This window comes from Callorhinus ursinus, unplaced genomic scaffold (assembly GCF_003265705.2).
Source record: "Callorhinus ursinus isolate GAN/ISIS: 27379988/994484 unplaced genomic scaffold, GSC_fseal_2.0 scaffold6, whole genome shotgun sequence".
Classification (NCBI taxonomy): Eukaryota; Metazoa; Chordata; class Mammalia; order Carnivora; family Otariidae; genus Callorhinus; species Callorhinus ursinus.
The window spans coordinates 48,606,670-48,633,189 of NW_027397068.1; the positions used below are offsets into that span (position 1 = coordinate 48,606,670).

At 36.9% G+C, this 26,520-nt stretch overlaps 1 protein-coding gene and 1 long non-coding RNA gene across 2 annotated transcripts in view; one reads left to right on the forward strand and one right to left on the reverse strand.

Moving 5' to 3' along the window:
* Positions 1–26,520, reverse strand: part of VNN1 (vanin 1) — a 725,633-nt gene that overhangs the window by 84,976 nt on the left and 614,137 nt on the right. The window lies entirely within an intron of this gene.
* Positions 1–26,520, forward strand: part of LOC112818459 (uncharacterized) — a 219,506-nt gene that overhangs the window by 40,779 nt on the left and 152,207 nt on the right. The window contains exon 3 of the long non-coding RNA XR_003206595.2: positions 817–872. This is a non-coding gene — a long non-coding RNA (uncharacterized lncRNA). The remainder of the gene's footprint in view (positions 1–816; positions 873–26,520) is intronic.

The following is a 26,520-nucleotide window of genomic DNA, read 5'->3' on the forward strand; positions in this document are numbered from 1 at the left end:
TATATATATATATATATATATATATATATATATATACCCCACATCTTTGCTGTCGATGGACATCTTGGCTTTTTCCACAGTTTGGCTATTGTGGACGTTGCTGCTATAAACTTCGGGGTGCACGTACCCCTTCGGATCCCTACGTTTGTATCTTTGGGGTAAATACCCAGTAGTGCAATTCCTGGATCATACGGTAGCTCTATTTTCAACTTTTTGAAGAACCTCCGTACTGTTTTCCAGAGTGGCTGCACCAGCTTGCATTCCCACCAACAGTGTAGGAAGGTTCCCCTTTCTCTGCATCCCTGCCAACATCTGTCGTTTAACAGGAAAGGATTTTTAACAGAATAATAATTCTAGCTTAATATCTGCCCTTGAAGATCTTGTGTGTGTCCTTCATTCTAAGGAAAACACCTGCTTTTCTAACTTTCCCAGTTCACAAAAATGAATATCCAGGAAAGGAGATATAATAATCATTTTTTGTTTTAGTTGGAAGAGAGAGGAAAAGCAAAGAGCCCCATCTCTCTTTAGGCCTTCCTTATTATTCATAAGCATTTCTGTGGAATATAATAACCCAAGGAAAAGCAAATGATTTTTATGTAACTTTATTTGAAATAGACTTTAAATAGACTCCCTCAATTTAATGTGCACATAAATCATGTGGGGGTCTTGTGGAAATGAAGATTTTGACTCAGTGAGTCTGGGAGGCCCCAACATTCTGAATTTCAACCAAGATCCCATCTGGTCCGCAAACCACACTTGAATAGGAAGGATCTCAACTTTTCCCTGCTCTTAATCACTTACACTTTAATTTTTCAGTGTTCCAGTATCATCAGATTGGAGAAACCAACCCATGAGAACTTAAAACATACTTGGTAAGTAGAAGAAAGAAGTAAGAATGTTTTTCCATTCTGGAAATCTTTTCTAGATTTGCAGCTCACTTTCTGTCCTTGGTCTGAAAAAACCTGGCATACTCATTGTTGTCCGGTATGTTCTTTACCCTGATGACTAAGAATCTAATTATGTTCTAAATTGTGACTATTTCCCTAAATATTTCCAGCTGCTTTCAAGACGAACTCTATAACATCACTAGAAAAAGGCTCCTTAGCCTTTTTGGGAAGCTTACAATATGATCCCAAATAGCTTTCTTTCAACATGTGATGTTCAGAAGACCACAGAATTTTAGGGTACCTTTTCAAATTATCATTAATCATATATGGTTTTCTTATGAAAGCATTTCTTTCAAAATGACCCACATTTTGAAAAGAAAAAACACATATCAGTTTAGACAAGATTTTGGGGTAGGAGAGAACTTAACTCAGAAACCTTATTTGGGAATGATGAATTTTAGTATTTTCTGTCTCAGTAACAATAGTTACTTAGTATACACTACCAAACTAGTTGTAAACCAAAGGGGAGGGCCTATTTAAATAATAAACTTAAGTACTAAGTTTCCAGTGCCAGGACGTTTGTACAGAAAATTGAAGTCAAAATTGGTTCATCAAGGGGCATCTGGGTGGCTCAGTCGGTTAAACATCTGCCTTCGGCTCAGGTCATAATCTAGGAGTCCTGGGATCAAGCCCCGTGTTGGGTTCCCTGCTCAATGGGGAGTTTGCTACTCCCTCTGCCTGCTGCTCCCCCTGCTTGTGCACTCTCTCTCTCTGTCAAAAAAATAAATAAAATCTTAAAAAAATAGCTCATCAAAAAATGTTTTATACAAGCTACTATGTTATGAATATACAAAATGTCATTTTTTTGACACAAATATGACTTTTGAAAGCCTTATTACTCCAAAAAATGTGCTAATTCTAAAAGACATCTGAGTACCTAATTATTTAAATGTTATTTTAGTTGGGATTTACAAAAAATATATCTAGCCAAGTAGTATTAACTCAGCTAAAAACATGACAGCAAGATATCCTTCCTGGTATTATGCTTTTATTCATCTTTTTCCAAGTTCCATTCATTATCTGCCTCTTCTACATTTTAATATTTTACTTTAGGCATATGAAAGATTATATGTAAATATGAATAATTTATGAAGCATATTTTCCAAGGAATACCTGTGAACCCATCCCATCCTTAAGAATTAGAAAAATACCAATACATTTTTATTCTTTACTTATCCATCTCTTGTTTCTTCCCCAGAGGTGACCTCTATGCTGAATTTTTCATTAATTATTCTCTTTAAAAAATAATTTTACTGGGACACCTGGGTGGCTCAGTTGGTTAAGCATCTGCCTTTGGTTCAGGTCATGATCTCAGGGTCCTGGGATTGAGCCTCACTTTGGGCTCTCTGCTCAGCAGGGAGTCTGCTTCTCCCTCTCCCTTTCCCTCTCCCCCTGTGTGCATGCTCTCAAATAAATAAATAAATAAATAAATAAAATCTGTAAAAAAATATGTTACTATGTAGCCATATGAATTGAAATGAGATATTATTTAGTTCCTTGTTTTTTGAGCTTTATAAAAATGGTTTCATAATATATGTATCTAGTCTTTTTCTACTTGATACTGTTTCTAAGATAATACATATTAATGTCTAGTGGTAGGTCATTCTTTTCATTGTTGTGTAATATTAACTTTGAAAATATATCAAAATTTGTCCACTCTTTTGTAAGTGAATACTTGGATTCCCTGATTTTTTTATGTTATTGTGAAACATGCTTCCCTGAGCCTTATAGTACTCCTGATGCACAAAGAGATTTTCTAGGTTGTGTATATTTTGGAATGGAATAGTAAATGATCAACTTTTCAAAACAGTATCAAGTTATTTTCCACTGTACAATTTTTATCTTCCTATAAGTACTGTATACAAATATCCATTGATCCATATCTTGGTTTTGTTAGTTGTCTTAATTTTTGTTAAAAATAGGTATAATATTGTTATCTTAATTTGAAGTTACTTGACTGTTGCTAGAATTGATCGTTTTTTATATGTTTATTGACCATTTGTATTTCCCCCTCTGTGAAATATTTGTTCATTCTTTTGCTTACTTTTCTTTGGGGTTATTTTTTTTTTTTTGTAATATATTTCACTTTTCATTTAAGGACTTTATGACTTACTGTTTTTTCCTCTAGTTACTTTCTAAACAGAATACATCTAGTCTTACGTTAGGTACGGGTTCTCTTGGTAGTCGTAGTTCAGATCAAATCAACATTCTAGTGATAACAATTATACACACACCCACACAATATACACATGATTTTATACACACACAGAGATGCATACACACGTGTGTGTGTGAGTGTATATATATATATATGTATATACACACACATATATATTAAAGTTAAAGTGTATATATATATATATATATATATATATATATATATATATATATATAAAATAACTACCTGAAGCTACTGGAGGACAAACAAAGGTGGGCAGAAACTGGAGAAGCATTGGTACTTGGAAGCAGAATAGTGTGCCTGGTGAGCTTTCCATATTCACTGTTTGTCACCTGAGGGCAGCTCCAGTCAGCACTGTATTGAGGGTTACCATAGCAATTGGAGAGTGAGGGTGAAAATCCCAGAAAGGAGAGAGACACAGAAGGAGAGCCCCGAATTCTGCATGTTAACTCTGTCCAAATATCTGGTTGACTTGTGAGGTATGCATGTGTGGTAGGGAACAGCCACCTAAGATTGAAGGGATTGAACAGGGAGTTCAGCTGCTGACCACTGCGGGGCAAACATAATTTGGAGTTTAAGTTTGCTATGATATCTTCCTGTGAAAACAAATAAAACATCAATAATCTCCAGAGAAATGTAACGTATTCTCTGCAGGATTCAGGTTGCAAAACAAAATGACTAAATAGGAGGAAAACAGAAAGGGATACCCATACCAAAGAGCAAAGGTAATCAGTAGAGAATTACTCCAAGAAATTGGAATTAGCAAACAAGATTTTAAAGCAGCTGTTACAACTATATAAAAATGTAAAGAAAAATACGATCACAATAAGTCAGTAGAGAAAATTTCAACAGAGAAATAGAAACTCTAAAAAAGAACCAAGTGGAAACTATAGAACTAAAAAATACAATATCTGAAAGGAAAAAAAATTATCTGGGTTTAAGAGCAAATTGAAGATGGCAGAAAGAGTCAATGAACTTGAGGATAGATAATAGCAATTATTCAGTCTAAATAACAAAGAGGGGAAAGATTTAAATAAAAATGAACAAAGCCTCTGTCACTTGTAGGACAATATCAGAAGGTCTAACATGAATATAAGTGGAGTCTGAAAGGAGATAGAAAACAATGCAGAAAAGATTTGAGGAAACCACGACCTAAAAGTTCCCCAATTTGATGACAGATACATTTGGTATTGTTACCAAATCTTGTCAGTTCTATTGCCAGAAATCTCTGTGAATCCAGCCTCTCTTTTCTGCCCTCAGGCTCTCATTCATTTGCAACAGCCTCCTATTCTGTCACCTGGAGACCTGCTTCTCCATTTTAACGTATCATTCACATTGTCACCGGCTATCTATCTAAAATCTTTTTCAAAATCAAAACTGATAATGAGATTATAAATAAGATAAAATCTTAAACTTCATAGCACGACCTTTATACTAGGACCCAATCTACTCCTCCTGTCTCAGAGCCCTCATCCATGCCCCTTACACTATGCTTCTCTTACCCTGAGCTTCTCATGATTCTCTGACAGGATAAATCCTCTCATACCTTCATGCCATCTCACAGTGGTGCCTTAGTGCCTTTACCTTTCTTTCCCTTTTCTGAGAGACTCCTATTATGTCTTTAGTAAGTCCTCTCCAGTGGTACTGTCCGGGTTAGTGGTCTGTTCTCTGTGTTTGCATGGCACATGATAAGCATTGCTGTTAGATCATATACCTGGGGAGAAAGAGACCACTATATACCCCTCTAGTGCAAGGACTCTTCCTCCTTGTTTCTGACATACAAGGAGGCTTATTGCTGACATAAAGTAGGTGCCAAGTAAGTACCTGTTGAGTAAATAGAGTATCTGGTAGAAGTTGTCTTATATATATCAGTACATATTATGTTGGATCTTAGGAAACTTCTGATATTTGACAATTTCTCAGTATAAAAATAGCAATTTCCTATGGCTCAGCACTCACACACACAAGAGGGCGCTTATATCTGTTAGCAGATTAAGGCAATTAGAGTTTTATACTCTACTTCTATTAACATTAATTGGGAAATTATATCAAATAATACCAAGATATCATCTGACCCAGCTGACTACCTTTGGGCATGTGACATATTCTTGTGTTCCTGAAGAAACTCAGAGAAATGACTTGCGCAAGGTTTGCAGAGCAATTAAGTGGAAGAGCATGCTGATAAATGTGAAAGCAAGAGTTTAAAAAGTACATATCTAGTCATTTCATTAATATATAGCATTTTAAGTAAGTGTGTGCTGTCTATTCAGGGACAATAAATGACCCATATCTATTCTACTTTTCTAACTTTATTTTTCTCAAAATATTGTTATGAAAATTTTCAGACATACAGGAAAGTTAAAAGAATTGTACAGTGAAAGCACAAATACTCACTAATTTTAATGAATAAAGCTATGAAAAATTACTATGTCCATATTGGTATAGACCCCTGAACTAGGTGTGGTAATCTATTTTAAGAGGAGTACTAACAAGTATAGGTAAAATACAAAACTAAAAATAAAATCATGCTAAGACTTTACAATGATATACAAATAATGGGCTGCAGTAGAGTGGATTCATTTGTAATATTTGTTATTAGTTTCTTTATCAATTAAGAAATTTCTGTAAACTCATATGAATATAGATTTTATCACTTTTTAAAATTAGTTTGGATTTGAATTCAAGATATGAGCAAGTTTTTAGCTACATATGTTCTAAATTGGTGCTGGACACTGGATTTGGTGCCTTAGTTTTCTGTGGGATACAGATCAAGTCAACTCTATGCCTGTCCACCTTTAAAGTCAACAATTTCCCGGCTCAGTAATCCTGGATGATTCATATTCATGTAATGACCAAGTCCATAACTGCAGAATGACTTATTGGGTCTCCATTTCCATTTCCTTTTGGCCTATAATCAATTCCCAAGTATCTGTTGAATTCCTACTATATACTGAGAACCATACTAGGGTTATAGAAGCAAATTAAATAGATAAAGACCCAATATTCATGGTACTTAGCATTTAGGAAGGTAAGCAGACTTGAAACAATTTTTATAAGTTACTAAACAAAGAATTTGTTACAATTGTGATAAATCCCATCAGCTGTCATTAGCCGTCATCCTGGGTCAGTGGAAATGTAAGCACATCCTAAGGATAGAGTTAAAGTCTGTTCCTGTAACCCTCTCACCCATCCGTTGAATCTCTAACATGTGAGATCCTGATTCTGAGCTGGCAATTAAAAGGCAATAATAAAACTTCTCTGACTTTTTAGTTTAGAGAAAAATGCAGAGTTTTGGTGAACAAAACTCTTTTTAAGATTTGTCAAACAAAAGTGTAAAGTAGAAGTCGACCAACATTTCTATGTATGCACAGGTCAGCAATGGTCCTAACACTCCCTTCTGGTGCATTCCTTTCACCTCTTTCAGGACAGATAGCTCAACCACATCCCCTCTTGCAGGTGAGTGGCACGAGGTCTCCTGAGCCCTCACACCTGTGTCCTTGCATAAGCTTTTGAAAACTGTCCAGCTGAGTCTGAGCAATGAGAGGTGGCCAGGGAGTGTACCTCCTGGGGGGGTGGGTGGGGACTGAAGTAAACAGAGCTATAAAACAGGATGGGGTTGTCTTAAATTTCATCACTTCAGGTGAATCTCACTTCGTAGCTTCCTTCCTACTTGAGACTCAACTCTTGGATAGTTTGTAGTGGGGAGATCAGAAGTGTTGGGAGGTTGGAGGCTGTTTTTTTTCCAGGCACTTGCGGAGTTTTGTGTCACCGGCTCCCAGAATCCTGAACACTTACGGCTCTGTAAGTCCGCAGTTAAGATACCAGGTCACTGGATCAGAAACCACCAGTAAGTGTTGGGAGGAGACACTCTATACTCTCTTCAGTAATCTACGAGCCAACAATTATGGGTTGAATTGTGTTCCCCAAAAAGATATGTTGAAGTCCCAATCTCTGGAACCTGTGAATATGAGTTTATTTGGAAAAAGGGTCTTTACAGGTATAATCAAGTTAAGATGAAGTCACACTGGATTGGTGTGGGCCCTAATCTAATGACTGGTAACATATAAGAAGAGGGACATTTGGACATAGACACACACGGGAGAGAAGCCCACGTAAAGACAGAGGCAAAGATTGGAATGATGCATCTACAAGCCAGAGAACACGAAGGATTGCCAGTAGTCACCAGAAGTTAGAAGAAGCTAAGAACGATTCTTTCCCCAAAGCCTTCAAAGAGAGCATGGTTCTGCCAACACTGTAATTTTGGACTTCTAGCCTCCAGAACTTTGAGAGAATAAATTTCTGTTATGTTAACTTAACCAGTTTGTTACAGCAGTCCTAGGAAACTAATACACCAAACAGTAGACAAAGAATCATCCGACTCTTAAGATGAAGACCGGAAAACTTTCCGTCTTTCCACATCCGTCCAGATCTAAGCAGGAGCTCTCTCCCAGCCTCAGGAGCAGCTAGTAGTTTAATCTACTACAGTCCCTCCTGTGCAAATGCTCCAGAACAAATCAGGCATCTCTCCTGGGACCTGGGCAGGCGGGGTCCAAGGGTTTCATCGTCCTACCCCGAGTGTATCCATAGATCTCCTGAGGTGACGTCTGCTCCAGGACCTACCAGGTCCAGGTTGTCACCCATCCGAGGCCTGTACTCCAGCCAACCACAGACCAGGAAGCAGTGCCTGACCTCAGAGAGCCTGCTATGCACCTCCAGCTCTTCTAGCTTGTCCCCTGCAGCCAGACCATTATATTATTTCCTAGAATGTAAGTTACAGACCAGAAAGGAAAAAAGTATTTTAGACTAGTGTAGTGTTGTACTTTTATAGAAACACACACACACCCACGTAGGTGGACACGTATATGTATATTTTACTCCCTGTTCAAATACTCTTACTGACTTCTTATTCCTTGGTGAATAAAATCTAAAATAAGCTCTTAGCCTGGCATTCAAGATTAGGTGCTATAGTGCCTGACGACTCCCTTTACGTAATCTGTAATCTAGCCGAGCTCTCGTACTGAACCACTTCCCATCTTTCAAAACCCAGATCAAATATTAACTCCCACAAGAAGGTAATCTTTCCTCATTTCCACAACTTATTTTGAGCGACTATAATACTTTGTTTTTTCCATTCTAATCATGTTACTCATTGTACACTTGTCAGCGCCCCCTTTGCCTGGCAGGAAGAAAGCTTGTTGCTATTAAAAGTGAAATTGATAGCATAATACATTGTGGAAAGTGAAAGCCCAGCAATCTTGGAATGTTTTCAGATGTAGAAGGGTCTTCAGCGCTGCTGTCCTTGTTGCAGTAGCTAACACTTGCTGAGGACTTCTTCTGTGCCAGGCAATGAGCTAAGCATGCTATGTAAATGATTTTAGGTTTTTCCACTAATGCATGCCAATTTCCTTATTTATCTTTGTGTCCAGTGTAGCACATGGCATGGTTGTAGATACCCAATAAGTGCTTGCTGAAAGGTGAATCTAGAAGGCAGATGCATGTACAACACGAGACCTTCTGAGCCTTTTCTCTTGATCTCAATAGGTATGTCATCTTTATGAAAATCATGGCTGAGTCGATCCATTAGGGAAACTACTCTAACATAAATCTCTATCTTGGAGTATATTGTAAACTAAAGAGGATTATGAATGATGCTGTGATAATGAAGCAAAATTCTGAATCATAATCCTAAAGTGCTTCCTATTATAGTGTCCCTATATCTGTATGGGACACAAATCTAAAATAAACTCTGGATTATTTTAAACCATGGTCCTTGTGATACATGCAGAAATACATACTGAAAGCCATATTCAAAATGCAGAGTATGAACTGTTTTATATGTTTAATCCCACCATTTTATGTATGGCTTTATGGAAAACTAATATATGCAACTCTAAACTAAAGCTGTGAATTTTGTCCATGAGAACTGAAATTGTATGTTGTGAGCATTGGTATAAAGAACTAAGCATGTATGCTTTTCAATAACCATTTCTTTTCCGTCACGTCCCAGCATCACGAACGTGGCCACTAGTGACTGTGTAGAGCTTAACATAACTCACAAAAGACCATAAAAACCCAGCCGCCTTGTGGACTTGGCATCAAATTCAGACGACTTTGAAAAGCAGTTCCAATCTTGTTTTTTTTTTTTTTTTCTTACTTTGTATTTCTTTCCTTAAGAAGGCTGGGTCTGACCTATTTTTAGGATTTGGCCCGTGGAATTGAACTTGGTGGTTTTAGTTTCACTGTTGTTGTTTTTCTTCTTTTAAGTAAAAAAATAAAACATAGGAGTCCTGGCTGCCATGACTAGGAAAGCACTGAGCTTTCTTCCTTTAATTATACACTTATAGGCACACTAGCCAAATGCGTGCTTTATGTTTCTGGGAAACTGCAGGTTCATAGTTCCCCTAAATCCTTCTAACCTTGCTCTTTAAATAACTCAGTGACTTCTAATGGCCCTTAAAAGAATGACATCATCAAAACGCCCAAAATTAATCTACCTGAATATTAGTTCCCATTTTGTTTGTGGGTATTTTTTTACCATTAAGAATTCTATTCCCCCCCTTTCCTCACCCCCAGTATTATTCTCCATCCTATCCTTTGTCTGTAGCCCTCTCTCTTTAGCTGAAGAAGGTTGACATAAACTCCTTTATCACTCCAAGATCTTAGTGCAAGCTAGAGGGAAATCACTGGGCATTGAGATTCTTCCATCAGAACAAGATGGCCCTCATGCCCTGTCTAGATTCTCTTGACCTTCTTGTGAATTCTTGTTAGAGTGAGTATTAGTGGCAATAAATAAAACATAATTTGTTGTCAAGTGCTTCTATTACTAGAGTTACTGAACGTTAGATGTGTAGCCTTAAAGTTTTCAAGTCTGGCAAGGTTTGGATGCTCCTATATGTTCCATTGCTTTGGACAGATAAAGGATTTCAGTGCTGGCAATCAGGATTACAAATATAAGGAAAACATGATAGGCAATTAAAATGTTTAATCATCAAAACTCTAGAAATTAGGGCAGGTTGACCATCTCAATAGATGGAAGGAGCACAAACTGAGTGCCAAAAAATTGCTACCATCACTTTTGTTCCAGAGTTTGTTTTAGAGTTTCAGTAGCACCCACTGAACTTTTCCCCTGACTATCTTAACACATCTTTTTCGTATTTGAGAATCTGGCCAGGATTGGAAACAGAGGTGTGAAAGAATTACAAGAGTGGCTGTTTTTGCAGTACTTTTGGCTAAAAGTAAAACAAGCAGGAAATTCTAAAATGTCTTGAGAAAATTTGTCCTCCAGAAAATTCTAGCTTGAATTTTTTTTTCTTTAATATGGGATTCAGACATGTAGGTTAATATTAAAATAAGAATGGTACTTATATGGATAGCAATAGTAATGGCAACTAATTTAATGTCTTAATGTCTATATGATACTTTCTAAGTATCTTTAGTATGCTTTTTCCTCCTCTGGTGGCTATAAACACCTTATCAGGCATAAGAATTTGGTGGTGTTACTTCCATTTTACAAATGAGACTGCTGAAACACGATGTTCATAGCAAAGTTTATTTTGTTGCTTTGCCTAGGCAGTACCTTTGACCTCATAAGTGCTCACAAATACTTTTAAATTTTTCCATCAAGATTATTCTGAAGTACAGAAGTGCTGAGGTATGTTTTCAGTACCAACTGTGAGTACAAATGCAACTCCTCACTTTATTAATAATCTGAAAAAGAGGGCACCTGGGTGGCTCAGTTGGTTAAGTGTCTGCCTTTGGCTCAGGTCATGATCCTCGGGTCCTGGGATCGAGTCCTGCATCGGGCTCATTGCTTGGCGGGGAGCCTGGTTTTCTCTCCCTCTGCTTGCTGCTCCCCCTGCTTGTGCTCACTCTCTCTCTCCGTCAAATAAATAATCTGGAAAAGATATATTAAATGCTTAACTATGAATGTTGCTGTGCTCATTTTGTGCTCTCTAGAAGCAAGATATTCAGTAAGTTCAGCTATTTCTGACTTTATAAGAAATATAATGTTGATTTGAAAGTATAGAGGCAATCAGACAAATCCAAATTCCTAGAAAAGTGATTAGGATTAATGTGAAGAAGGATTTGGATTCCAGCATTTAGAGGAGTGTTGTGGATGACTATAGCTGTAGCAAATAAGAATAAACAAAAATGAATATGTTATTATTCAGAGTTTAACTGAATAGAACTCATTAGCTTAAAACCTGGCTTGTAAGAGCTCTCTTGCATGTTTAATGCAATAAAGTTTCAAAGACATTAGAACTAAGTGGTTGTGGTAAAATGATGCTTGAATCAATTTAACCATGCTTTCTGGATATTTGAATATCATCCTTTACAAATATATGCATATGCCACATACGTTTTCTTTATTCACTTACTTGTTCATAAAGCATATGTATACAAAATCCACATGAAAATGCAGGTGTTTATATGGATTTTTTTCTGCATTGTAATAAACATGAATGTGCTTCTGAACATCTGATGATTGTTGTTATGCTTGTTGGAAGATAGAATTTGGAAAGAACATATAAGTATAGAGGATGTAGAACATACAGATATATAGAGGACATAGAACATATAGGTAGGTAGAGAGGACGTAGAACATATAGGTATAGAGAATGTAGTTCAAGACTTCATAACTTAAGAAATGATGTTTCTACTCTTCAGCTATAGCAATATACAAAGGTTATATAAAGCAATATACAAAGGCATATGTGTATGTGTGTGTGTGTGTGTGTGTGTGTCTATACACACACTTTATTTTAAGGCTAGATAAGGAAATTGTTAAATTCAATATAGCAAGCCTGATACAGAGAGGTATGATTACAACATTCAGTTTTCAGGATCTATACATGAAAATTACAGAGAAATAGATTTCAACTTAATAGAATAAAGAACCTTCCAGTGAAAATAATTGTTGGAAGTTTGATTAGACTGCCTCAGGAGGTAGTAAATTTTCTTTCAGTGGAGATGATCAAACAGACGTTGTGATGGGGCTTATAACATTGTATTAGGTTTGACTAGATTATTTTGGATATCCACATGATTCACTGCTAATGGAGGATATTGGCTCAAGAGAGAATCTCAGAATTTTACCTTTGGAAACTTCAAAAATCATCTACTTTCACTCCTTTACTTTTCAGAAGAGGAAACTGAGCCCCAACGATAGAAATAGCTAATATATTTTAGGGGGTTTGTTTGACATGAGTCTATCCTTTTGGCTTTATTTAGAACCTAGTAAAATGTAACTATTCTCAGTGAACTATCCGCCTGTGCTGTGTCAGGAAAACTGGACACCTGCTGAAGGCAGGAAGTCTTTTATCTCAGGTTAATAATCTGACAGGTATAACTCGCAAAGAACAAGTTTTGTACATGAATAATTGAGAGTAATAATTTTAAACTTCCATTTATTTTTTTAAAATTGGTATACTTCTTTAGCCATGGGGGTGGGTCTCATAGGCTTTCTAATGTAAGGATCTTCTAGAAAGAGTAAAGGGGGAAGATCAGGATTAGTTTGCAAATCAGAGTTAAGTGCTAAGAGTTCTAAATTCACTTCCCTGTGTTATCAACTATTCCTTGTGGGATATGAGGCAAGATAAGCAAGGCAGATATCAGTTTCTAGTACAGGGAGAGCCATTCTGGTTGGCAAAGACTAAGTATTCCCATGATGACTGATAATTAGTCATTGCTGTGAGCTTTCTGAATGCCACACCCCTCATCCTTCCACTACCTTCCTTGACTGCTCCACCCCTGCACAGACCACAGGCTTCCTGACATTGGAGCAACCGAAAGGTTAACATCTCTTACTTAGTTGATTGGATACTGAAAATTAATTTCCAGCTAAAATGACGTGCTGTTTGTTCAACAAACTTACTTCAGGCCACCCAAGGCAATCTCCAGAATTTCTTCTTTCAGTGAGTCAGGTTATTTATTAATGACCATAAAATAGAGGGAAATTATGAAGGCCTTTTGTTAAGTCTTCAAACCATCTCATTATATTTAAAAGTATTTTCAGAGCATTCTTTAGATTAGTTCCTAATTAGGTTACTCAGATAATGAAGGAGTTTTTTGTTTGTTTTTAATTTTGGGGTTGGTTGAAAGGATTAGATGAAATTAAAGACTTTTTTTTTTTTCCTCTTAGAACCTTGTGTCTTCCATATTTGAGGCACTGAAATGATGAAACAGCTACCATTTCTGGAGTGCTTACTATGTGCCAAGTCCTGCTATATCCTTTATCATCTCATTTAATTCTTATAATAACCCTATGAGATATGTCCTTTTTCATTCCCATTTTATAACTGAGGAGACTAGAGGTTTAGAGCAGTGACCTATAAATCATCTGCTCATAAGCCGTAGAACTACAGATGTAAACCTTTATCTATCTAGCGCCTTTGGGAGTTGTAAGCAATCAGAGCCTGGGCTCCAATTCAGCCTGCCAGGAACACTTGAGCCTGGGTTCCTTCACAGGACTATTCCCAGGATCCTCAACCTATAAACTTAGCCTTGGTCCAAGGGACTCCAGGATTGGAGTCTAGTTCAGCAGTCATTGAGCTATGTAATACCTGTCTAGAGACTTTAAGGCTGAAGAGTTCAGGAGCCACAGAGCTGGGTGATACCTGTATTGATGTGGGGAGTGGGGAGACCTCTTCAACTCAGAGTATCTGGTTAATTCTTTCATTGGTTAATAGTAGCTGGTTCTACCTCACCTTCCTCATTATCATATCCCTCGGTTCCCACTCCATCATTCTGTTTCTGTCTCATCTACCTTCACCTACATCCTACATCCAAGATCTTTCTTGATCACCATAGGTATATATGTGACAATATAAAAAAAACACGGATTGAATTATGAAGGGATTGGAGGCTCCATATATTCTGCTTTTCTTCCTTCACAGAATTATCTCAGTGCTTTGGACATAATAGACATTCAAAAAGTATGTGTGGATGGATTTATTTTATAGTTTTAAGAAGAAATGTGTCATGGGTTGGTAGTGATATTCAGAGAAGTCTTTGGAAGATTTTTCTGATTGATAAAGATTCAGAAGTACTATCAGATTTATTACCTATACTTATTGGGTTCATTGGGAGTAAAAAGGGGATAGTTTAAGCTTAAATTTGATTTAAAGAATGAAGAAAAGTTCTTAGTCACTAAACAGGTGCATTGCAAGTCATTTCAACTTATATTTAAGAACTTGTTCCCTAGTTCTCGGAAGCCTTAAATTACTTTTGCCATGCTGTGGTAGTCATTGAGTAAAACAGATTTCTTGATGCTGTGCAATATGTATATTTTACATGCCCTCCTGCCAGATATCTGGAGGATATGCCTTTGATAAGACTACATGCCAGTTATCTCTGGGGAGCACCATTTCTAACAATATTTTACCTGAGATAAGTAACAGTGATTACTGTAATAAACTCCCAAATCTCAATGGCTTAACATCTGACACAGAGTGGACCAGTGAGCAGCCTATCTTGTGGTCATTCAAAAATCCAGGCTTCCTCCACCATCTTAGGACCTCAGAGTCTTCTAATGGCTTCTCCACAGCCAGCCAGAGGATCACATGGGAGTTTCTTAATGCTTCAGCCTGAACTATAGGATCGATTCATAAAAGAGGACCCAGTCATGCAGCCATGGCCCCAAGAGCAAGGGGAATGGCAATGTCATCTAACTGTGTGCTTGGGAGGGAGAAGGGTTTTGGTACCACAGAGCAGTAGTACCACAAGGTGGTCTGTTGTTTCAATAGCAGTTAGCTTTAACAGTGCTTTCCTTATAGCACCGGGACTTCAGAATCAGAAAAAGAGAAGTAGCTTCTTTTTTTTTTTTTAAAGATTTATTTATATGAGAGAGCGAGAATGAGAGAGAGAGTACATGAGAGGGGAGAGGGTCAGAGGGAGAAGCAGGCTCCTCGCCCAGCAGGGAGCCCAATGCGGGACTCGATCCCGGGACTCCAGGATCATGACCTGAGCCGAAGGCAGTCGCTCAACCAACTGAGCCACCCAGGCGCCCAGAGAAGTAGCTTCTTAAATAATTCTTTGCTTTGGGTTCTCTCTACTTTCTTCCACCTTTGTTATATGAGTTTTCCTTCAAATTTTGAAAAGTGAATCAAACAAGTCATGTAATGAACTCTCAACAAGGAAACATGCCATGTGGTTCTTGCCAAGAAGTTAACAGAATATAGGAATCCTGGTGCCAAGAATCAGATCAAATCTCAAGTTATACACATTGAAAAATTAAGAAAATGGCATTGTTATTGAGTCTGTTCATACTGTACCTTTTAAACTTAATTTTAAAGAAGGTAGAAGGCTTGCTATTGCTTTCTATGGAGTATTTTTTTTAAGGAAATATGCTTTTAAAAAGAAACAATGCTCTGAGCAACCTACCAAATGGGAGAAAAAACAATGAATCATGGATCACTACATCAAAAACTATGATGTATTTTATGGTGACTAACATAACATAATAAAATAAAATTTAATTTAAAAAAACCTTGAAAAAAATAAAGTGAACTCCTTAAAACAAAACAAAACAAAACAAAAAGAAAAATAAAAACCATATATCTACCTGATAAGGAGTTAATATTCAAAATATATAAAGAATTCATACAACTTAAGAACAAAAAATCCTAAAAACCAAAAACCAAGCAGTTAGCAAGTGGGTGGAGGGTCTGAATATTTTTCCAAAGAAGACATATAGATGGCCAACAGGTACATGGAAAGGCGCTCAACATCTCTAATCATCAGGAAAATGCAAATCAAAACCACAATGAGATGTCAGCTTATACCTGTTAGAGTGATTATTATCAAAAAGATAAGAAATAACAAGTGTTGACAAAGATGTAGAGAAAAGGGAAACGTGTGCACTGATGGTGGAATATAAGTTGGTACAGCCACTCTGGAAAAGGGTATGGAGGTTCCTCCAAAAAACAGAACTACCATGTGATTTAGCAGTTCTACTTCTGGATATTTATCAGAAGGAAATAAAAATAGTAACTTGAAGAGATAGATATGTGCATCCCATGTTCATTGCAGTATTATTTACAATAGTCAAGAAAGACATGGTAGCAACCTCAGTGTCTATCAGTGGATGAATGGATAAAAATGTGGTATATATATGTGTGTGTGTGTATATGTATATGTGCATATATATATGCAGTGTTATTATAGGGCCATATAAAAGGATGAAATCTTACCATTTATGACAACATGGATGGACCTTGAGGGCATTATACTAAGTGAAATAAGTCAGACAGTGAAAGACAAATACTACATGCTCTTACTTCTATGTGGAACCTGAAGAAAAAACAAACTAAAATAAAACAAACTCAAACACAAAGATATAGAGAACAGATTGGTGATTGCCAGAGGTGGGGGAAGGAGGGGGTAGGTGAAATGGGTGGAGGTGGTCAGAAGGTACAACCTTCCTGTTATAAATAAGTCCTGGGGATGTAAAGTACAGCATAATGACTAGAGTTAACAATACTGTATTGTATACTTGAAAGTTGCTAAGAGAGTAAATCTGAAAAGTTCTCCTCACAAGAAAAAGCATTTGTGATTGTGTATAGTGATGGATGTTATCTAGATTTACTGCAGCGATCATTTTGCAACATGTACAAATACCAAATCATTATGTTGTACAACTGAAACTAATATAATGTTATATGTCATTTTTATCTGGATAAAAAAAGGGAAAAAAAAAGAAAAGGGAAGAAAATATGCTTTGCTTTACTCTATAGGCAGATCTATAATGTTTTGGTAACAAGGGTCCTTATCCTAGCAAGCATCTGAAACAAGTCTGGTAATGAAAAATACTTCACTTGGTATGTCTTCTGGAATGAAAATTATTTCAGAGATATCCAAATGGGAAATTTTGACTATAGAGACCATGATGCAGTTAGAGCAGTAAAACAGTTCTGTACCTAGCAACTAGCTCATTTCCTGGCAGTTACTAAGCTGACCACATTTATTCATTCAATTCACTTGTTAGACACTGTGTCCCAGGCACTGTTTCAAGTGCTGGAGACTCAGAAATGAACAAAGTGGGAATACATCCCCGTCTTCATGGAACTTAACGTTGAATGTAGGCTATAAAAAATGTTATGTGACAATAAATGTTGTAGAGGACAGCTGAGAAGAGGAGATAGAAGGATGTGGAGGGTAGAACTTTTAACTACAGTATTCAGGGAAGGTCTCACTGAGTGAAGACTTAAAGGAGGTGAGGTAGTAAGCCATGTTTCTATCTTAGATACAAAGGGTATTCCTGGAATAGGTAACAGTGAGTGCAAAGGTCCTGAGGTGAGAGTGCACCTGGTTTGTTGTAGGTTATTGTGGTGGAAAGAGAGCCAGAGAAGGGTAATGTAGTAGGAGATGAGGTCAGAGAGGAAACTTGGATGTTGAAGGGGGCATGATAGGGAAGCTCTTGGAGGTCATAATAAGGATTTTCCTTATGTTCACATTGAGTGGCATAGGAACCAATTCAAGATTTTGAGCAGAGCAGTGACATGACCCAAAAATTTTTAAAAGATCTGTCAGCTGGGTTGAAAATATAGTGAGTGAAGGGACAAGGGGGAAGAAGGAAGACCAGTTAGGTGTTTGTTGCAGTAAGCCTAAAGAAAGCGATGGTGGTATGGACCAGGGTAGTAGCAGCAAAAGTAGTAAATGCTGGTCAGATTCTGTATATATTTAGAAAACAGAGTCAACAGGGCTTTCTGATGGATTCAACATGGTGTAGGGGGCAGTGAAAGAAAGAAAGGAGCCAAGGAAGGCTCCAGGATTTATTGGCCTGAGCCAGTGGATGGATGGAATAGCCATTTGCTGAGGTGGAGAAGATTGGGGTAGAGTGGGGAGGAGCTCAGTTTATACCAGTTACATTTGTGATACCTGTTAGATGTCCCACTGTGCGTGTCAAGTATGTATCTGGATATTTAAGTCTGGAGGTCCAACAAGAGGTCAGGAAATACAAATCTGGGAGAGCTTAGCAAAGAGAAGATATTAAAGCCATGTCCCTGGATGAGATTACCTAGAGAGTAAGTAAACACAGAGTGGAGTACCAAGGACTGACTAAATCCTGGGGAACTGCTTATTGGGAGAGGTGATGGAACCAGGAAAAGAGACTGAGAAGAAGTGGACAGTTAGGCAGAAGGAAAACCAGAAGAATAGCCCTGACTTAGATGTTAAGTAAGAAAAGTGTTTCCAGAAAGAGGCAGTGTTTGAGGATATTAAATGTTGAAAACTGACCAATTAGGATCAAGGAATGACTATTAGGTTTAGCATTGTGGAGGTTCTTGATGCCTTGACCCAAGCAGCTTCTTGGAGTGGTATGGGGTGTGGGGTGCTCTTTGAAGTGACATCGACAGAATGGGAAAGTGGATTGGAGGCAGTAAGAATAGACAACACTTGAGGGAATTTTGACACAGAAGGAAGAGAGAGAAGGTAGTACCTGGAGAGGAAGGAGGTATTAAAAGAAGGTTTTGAAAAATGAGAGGACTAGCATGTTTGTTTTTGAATAATAGTGAGTAAAATGGAGGAAAATGAGCAATGAAAGAGAGAGAAGGGAAATTTGGCCAAGAGGGGTTGGGAGCTGGGCACAAGTGGAGGGGTTGGCATTATCCAGAGCCATAGAGAGCCCACAAACTGATGGCAGAGAATATAGGAGGGATCAAGGTTTAAGAAGAAAAATGGAGAAAGTATGAAAGAGCTCTTAAGAAAAGAAAAGAAAAGAAAAAATATGATGGCTTGATTCCATTGTAGTCCAAAGGTTGTTGGAGTCAGAAACCTGAAAGAGTAAGGTGAAAATAAAAATGGTGAATAACCGTCTTATAAACGAATGACAATCTGTTTCCAACTGAGTTGTGAGGCAGAAGGGTATTGAACATTTCCCTGAGATTTAAAAGTCTCATGAGACATTTTTGGGAACTGTAGGCTTGTGCATTTAGTGGAGCCATGTATACTTATCCGGGAAGGCCATATTAACGTTGACATAGACTTCCGCACAGTATGTGGCAAGACTAAATGAATGGTCTTGGCCAGTAGATTTTGCACTTAAAATACCAGCCAGTGAAGGGAGTGGGATGAGTTGGATAAAATACAGCCCCCAGGGAGGGCTGGAGCAAGAGACCTGTGCGTTATGCCTTCCAGACCTGAAACGGGAAGTCCGGCTTTAATAGCTTTGACTTACAAAATTAATACCCTCCAAAGAAAATTCACCTGTTGCCAAATCTAATGCCAGGGTTTGGATGCTCACGGTTCCTTCAAGTCTCTTGTTTGTTTTCATTTCTTTCTCTTTCCTTGTTCTTTTTCTCCTCCTTCTTGCCAGAGTTTTCTGACCTTTTAGGCATGAATACTAAAGGGCTTGCCATCTAACTTCTTGATGAATTGTGTGATCAGAAGGCCATAATGAAGAGGGGGAGAGGAGTGGTTAATGCTTTGGTTTAAAATGCATTTCTCCTAGCTATGGATTTCCCTAAATTCTTTGTGTACATATAAACACACTGTTTATGTCTTGCAATTTGGCCCACTTATTTTGAAATCCAACTCTTCAGAACATTCCTTTTTAGTTAGGTAAGATTGACAAACAACAGTTGTGTCAGAAGAAGTTCTATTGACCTAGGTGCCAAGGACTTCTTTTTTTTTTTTTCATATACCTTCATTTTTAGAATTAGATACCCGAAAGCTGCTCCACTTGATCTGTCATACAGTCAGATATAAGTATTTAGCAAATGTTGTTGCCACTAACAGTTTTTCCACTTGTGTTGTTTCCCAAAGTCTACTTTTAAACCTTGTGAATTAAAGTTTCCATTCAGTATCACCAACAAAGGCAAGAAACAACGACGTAGTTTTCTTATAAAGAGGGTATAAAAATATTCACTACCATACACTGTTTTTGGCGTTGGCTGGTGTTAAGAGGAAAAGGATTTAAAGATCACTCTTAAGATTTGGCCAAAAAAAAAATATGAAGGGATTTCGATGTAGGAGTGTTGAGATATATTCCATTTAGTTTTTATTAGATAAATTTTAAGATGAGCTGTTTTCTTGTTGTTTTTTTTCATATTGCTTTGAGTTTTGACTGAGCTCAAAAATGGAAAAATGAAGATATATTATTATTATTACTTTTGATGGAGAATGGACTTTTCTAATCATGAATGTAATACATGCTCATTATAAAACAGTCTATAAATAGAGAAATGTGCAAACTACAAAGTACAAGTCCTCCCCACAGTCCCACCTCCCAGAGATAACCAAATTCAGCAGTTTAATTTTTATCCTTCCAGGTTGGTTTCTGCATATGTATATGTATGTTTATCTTTAGTTCTTAAAACAAAATGAGCTCTAATATAATCATTTTAGCCTCGGTATTTATTTTGTTAGCAAATTATAAATCTATTTTCATATATATTTACCTAATTTATTTTATTGTATAAATGAGCTAATATTTATTTCAATTTTGGGGATTATTTACATTTCTAATTTTTACTATTACAAGGAATGCTGCTATTCACACCTCCCTACAGTGGGATAACATCACCAATCTATCGGTTTATTGGAATTAGTACATAAATACACTAATGCATTTAAAGTGTCTAAAGGAATACAAGACACATAAATGCTTCAGAAAATTATTATTTATTATTCTATTTTATTTATTACTAGTGAGTATGTCCATTTGAGAAACTCCTAGAAATGAAATTATTCAGTTGATAAATATTGCCAAATTGCCTCTGAAAAAGGTTCTACGAAGGCATACACCCATCAGCAGTGAATAAAGCATATTTGTTACCCCATACTACTTAAACTTCAAAAGAAGCTGATATACATATATAAAAATAAATGCATATTGTAAGTATTGACCCAACAAAGTGAATTCAGGGGTGCCCGGGTGGCTTAGTTGGTTAAGCATCCAACTCTTGATCTCAGTTCAGGTCTTGATCTCAGGGTCATGAGTACAAGTCCTGCGGTGGGCTCCATGGTGGCCATGGAGCCTACTTAAAAAATAAAATAAAATAAAAGTTAAAACAAAACAAAACAAAAACCCAAAATGAATTCATTTGTGTCACTAACACCTAGATCGAGAGAGAAGACACCCATTCCTCACCCAGTCATTATTTGCTTTTCCTACCCCAAAGGTAAGCACCATCCTGTTTCTATCACTGTGTACTAGTTAGTGTTCTATACTTTTGTCTAGCTTCTTCCACTCAATATTATGTTTGTATTTGATGACCGTCTATGTTGCTGCAGTTGTCAATATCTCACTCATCTCTGTGGTATGTTATTCTCGGGATATATTATAAATTACTCACTGTATTGTTGATGGACATTTTATGTGTTTATTACAAATAACACTATTTTGATTCTTCCACATGCCTTTGATGTAGGTATCTGTTTGTGTATGTATATACATACACACATACATTTAATTTATGTATTGTGTGTGTGGGGGGGGAGTATATATATATACACCCACACACATACAATATATTATGTATACACACACATTTATGTTGGAAATTTACCTCAGAGTAGAATCGCTAGTTCATAGGGTAGGTGTGCATTTAGCTTTATAAGTTTTCCAAATTGTGCTGTTTATCACAGTGACAGCAATGTAAGGTACTACTGGTTGTACATCCTGGCCAGTTTCTGGTATTATTTATTTTTAAGATTTTGGTCATTCTGATGGGTGTGTAGTGGTATACAATTGTGGTTTATTCATTTTTTTTTTTAAGATTTTATTTATGTGAGAGAGATTGAGAGCACAAGCAGGGGGAGTGGCAGGCAGAGGGAGAATCAGGCTCCTCACTGAGCAGGGAGCCCGATGCGGGGCTCGATTCCAGGACCCTGGGATCATGACCTGAGCCGAAAGCAGACGCTTAACGACTGATCCACCCAGGCATCCCTACAATTGTGGTTTTAATTGTATTTTCTCAATAACTAATAAAGGTAGCACCTTTTCATATGATTATTGGTCATTTGGATGTCTTCTTTTGTGAAGTACATTTTCAGGTCTTTTGTCCATTTTAAAAAATGGCTTGTCTTTTTCTTATTTATTTTAGTAGGAGTTATTTTTCTGGGTAAGTGTCCTTGGTGTATATAATATCCCTTATTAGATGTTTTTATATTTAATTTTAATTAGGGTTATTTTTCTCTTAATTGTGTCCTTAAATAAACAAATCCTTAATTTTAATGAGGTTTGTTTTTTCAACCTTTCCATTTATAATTAGTGCTTGTTTTTGCTTAAATCTTGGCCTACTCAAGGCATTCTCTATGTTTTTGCTAGGAGCTGTATTGTCTAACCTTTCTTTGTCAGATCTACAATTCATTGATTTTATGTGGTGTAATAAAGCAGTCAGGACTCATATTTTCCCTCTATAAATAGCCAATTGACTGCACCATTTATTGAAAAGTGCTACAGTGGCATCTATGGTGTAAATCAGATGACTCTATATGTCTCTTTTTCTGGACCATACTGTTTTATTGGTCAATTTATCTATCTTTTTGTCAAAACCATGTGCTTGATAGCAAGTGCTCATCTGGTAGTGCAAGCCTTCTTGGATTTTGATTGCAATTGCATCGAATCTCTCCTACAGGACTAGCTGTGGGAGAATTTACAGTCGTACAGAGTGAGTCCTTTAATCCATAATATGATAACTCTCTACTTATTTAGGTTTCTCAGTAGTAGAGCGAGCAGAAGTCTTGGATATATTGAATCCTATTTATTCTTAGGTTTTCAGTGTTCTTTATATTTTATATTAAATATGTTTTACATTTAATATATTTTTTTAAAAATTTCAACTTTGTTGAGGTATAATTGATGAATAACATTGTAAGATACTAAGAATGTACATCGTGGTGATTTGATATATGTATTCATAGTGAAAGGAGTCCCTCCATCTAGTTAATTTACACATCCATCACCTCATATATAAGTTCTACTTTCTTAGCAAATATGTATATACATATTGCAGATATAGATATATATAACTAGTATGTTATATATACTATATGTAGTATATATAGTAGTATAGTAGTATATATATAACTAGTTATATAGTATAACTATATAACTGCTAGTATGTAACAAGAATTTGTTTTGTACTATGGTCAGTAGACAGGATAGCATGATATAATATCACTCCTTTGAAACTTTTTGAGATTTGCCTTATGGCTGAGAATATGGCAAATTTTGGAGAATGTCTCATTTGCAGTTGAAAAGAATTTATATCTTTAAGTTGTTAGGTGGAATGTTCTGTTGACATTCCAAATTGCTAATCCTTTGTTTATAATCTCTATCTTTATTGATTATTTTGTCAGTTTTTTAATCAGTTATTGCAAGAGGCATTTAAAATCTGTATCTGTTATTGTGGATTTATCTATTTCTCCTTTTATTTTTATTAAGTTTTTGCTTTATATACTTTGAGCCTGTGTTGCCAGATAAATATATATGTTCATAAAACTCAGGGGCCACTTAACATTTGTGCTTTCTACCAAAATGTGTTTTATAGTAAAGATGAATAAAATCAAAATGCAGAGAAATGCAATGAAAAGACATGGAAAGAGAGATCGGGCTCTGTTGGATTTTTTAATTCTGGTGATTCAGTAATCCCAGATGCATCTCTGTTTTTCCTATGGATTTTTTTATTATGGTAAAATATGCATTACATAAAATTTACCATTTTAACCATTGAGTGGACAGCTCAGTGGTGTTAAGTGCATTCACATTGTTGTATAACCATCACCACTAACCATCTCCAGAACTTTTTTTAATCTTCCCAAACTGAAATTCCTTACCTATTAAACAATAATTTCTGTTCCTTCCTCTTCTGAGGCCCTGGTAACTGCCATTTTATTTGCTATCTGTATGAATTTGACTCTTCCAGGTACATCATAGAAGTGGAATCATGCAGAATTTGTCCTTTTGTGACTGGCTCATTTCACTTAGCATAATGTCTTCAAGGTTCATCTCTATTGTGCATTTGTCAGAATTTCCTTCCTTTTTAAGTTTGTGTAGTCTTTTATTGTATGTTATACCACATTTTGTTTATCTGTTTATCCCTTGGTAGACACATGGTTTGCTTCCACCTTTTGACTATTGCAAACAATGTTGTTGTGATTGTGGGCATACACGGATTAATTTTTACATTTTTTTATTTGCTTGATGCATTTTTGTTTTGTTTTGTTTTGTTTTGCTTAAGCAAATTAGACTCCCAGTGCTACTCGTAACCCAAAAGTTCCCAACTAGCATGCATGGATCTGTTCCCAGATTCCCTATTCTATTCCTTTGATCTACCATCCCTTTTTCTGAACCAATAGCACACTGTCTTAATTATTTTAACTTTACAGTATGTTTCTAGGTCTGGTAAACAAGCTTTCCCTCATTACTCTTTTACAAAAATGTGCTGGCTGCATTTTCAGCATTTTTTTCCAGATGATCAATTGTCAAGTTCAAAAAGGAAAACAAATGGAGTTTTATTTTGTATTGCATTGCCCTTTTAGCTAATTTGGGGAGAATTAACATTAAATCTTTTGGAATTTGTGTATGTAGCATATTCTTTTTTTAAAAGAGCCAAATAGTAGTACTATTGGCCCCCTTTCCAGTTGTTCCAGTCCTTATCCCAGTTTGATATTGTTCAGGAAAGGCTCTGTTTTCTCCTCTACTCAGAATACCTTCTTGATGGCCACCAAATGTGTGTGGGTTTTCCCACATAAAGCAATTCTGTGATACCAGTGCGATGTCCTACATTTCAGTTCAGTTCTGACACTAGTCATAGTTAGTGCAGATCCCACAGGTTAATGGGCTTGTTTCCACAAGGCTGCCTTCCCCCACTTTAGACTCCAGTCACATGTCCAGGTTGTCATCTGCACTTCTGACCATTCTGGCTATGAATTGGGATCCCCATGGACCCATCCTTGGGTTTGATAATTTGCTAGAATGGCTCACAGAACTCAGAGATCCATTTACTTAAGTTTACTGGCTGATTAAAAAGGATGTAAGTGAGGGCGCCTAGGTGGCTCAGATGGTTAAGCATCTGCCTTCGGCTCAGGTCATGATCCCAGGGTCGTGGGATCGAGTCCCGCATCGGGCTCCCTGCTCCTTGGGAGCCTGCTTCTCCCTCTGCTTCTCTCTCTCTCTCTCCCTCTGTGTCTCATGAGTGGATAAATAAAATCTTTAAAAAATAAAAATAAAAAAAAATAAAAAAAATAAATAAAAAGGATGTAAGTGATACAGATGAACAGCCAGATGAAGAGATATATAGGGTGAGGTCCGGGAGAGTCCCAAATGGAGAAGTTTCTTTCCTCATGGAGCCGGGGTGTGCCGTCCTCCCAGCATGTGGATGTGTTCACCATCCTGGAAGGTCTCTGAACCCTGTACTTCTGGGATTTTTGTGGAGGCTTCATCTTGTAGGCAATGATCAGTCATTAACTTAAACTCTAGCACTCTCCTGTTCTGTAGGATGGGGTTTGGGGATGAAAGTACCAGACTTCTAATCATGGTTTGGTCTTCCTGGAGACCAGCCCCTATCCTGAGGCTATCCAGGACCCCGCCAAGAACTGCCTCATTTAGAACAGAAGAGACTCACTCATATCATCCAGGAAATTCCAGGGGATTTAGGAGCTCTGCATCAGAAACCAGAGGCAGAGATCAATGTATAGATTTTCTGTTATTTCGCAGATACGTAGTCTTCTCTGTATTACTCATCTAATTTGTTCTTATTTTTATTTTCCTTTTAAAAAAACTTGAGAGGTGCCTGGGTGGCTCAGTCTTTGGGCGTCTGCCTTCAGCTCAGGTCATGGTCTCAGGGTCCTGGGATCGAGCCCCGCATCGTGCTCCCTGATGGGCAGGGGGCCTGCTTCTCCCTCTCCCACTCCCCCTGCTTATGTTCCCTCTCTCGCTGTGTCTCTCTCTCTGTCGAATAGATAAATAAAATCTTAAAAAAAAACAAAAACAAATGATATGTGCATGTATTTTTCTTTAATGTCTCTATGTGGAGATCAATCTGTGTCCGTACGGATATATCCTCTTCATTCTTTTGATTTGCTACAGGGCATTCCATTGTATGCATATGCTTTATTTATCTAATAAATGAATAGACCTGCTGATAGACCTCCAGGTTATTACCATTTTTCAATATTATAGTAAAATTGTCATGAAACATTCTTTTTTACTCACATTTCTCAAGAAGCTATGAATAAAACATATTGCTATGTTTAAGAAATACACATTTGATGGTAAAACTATTATCAAATTGTTCTTGAGGAAGTCAGTACCAATTTGTACTCCTAAGAGGTAATAATACCCATATCCCTGCTTCCTTATAAACTCAAGAGGATTATTATTAAAATTTCTGCCCATTCAGAGCAAAAGAAAAGTTGCTTTTATTTTTATTTTATTTTAATGGCTGCAGT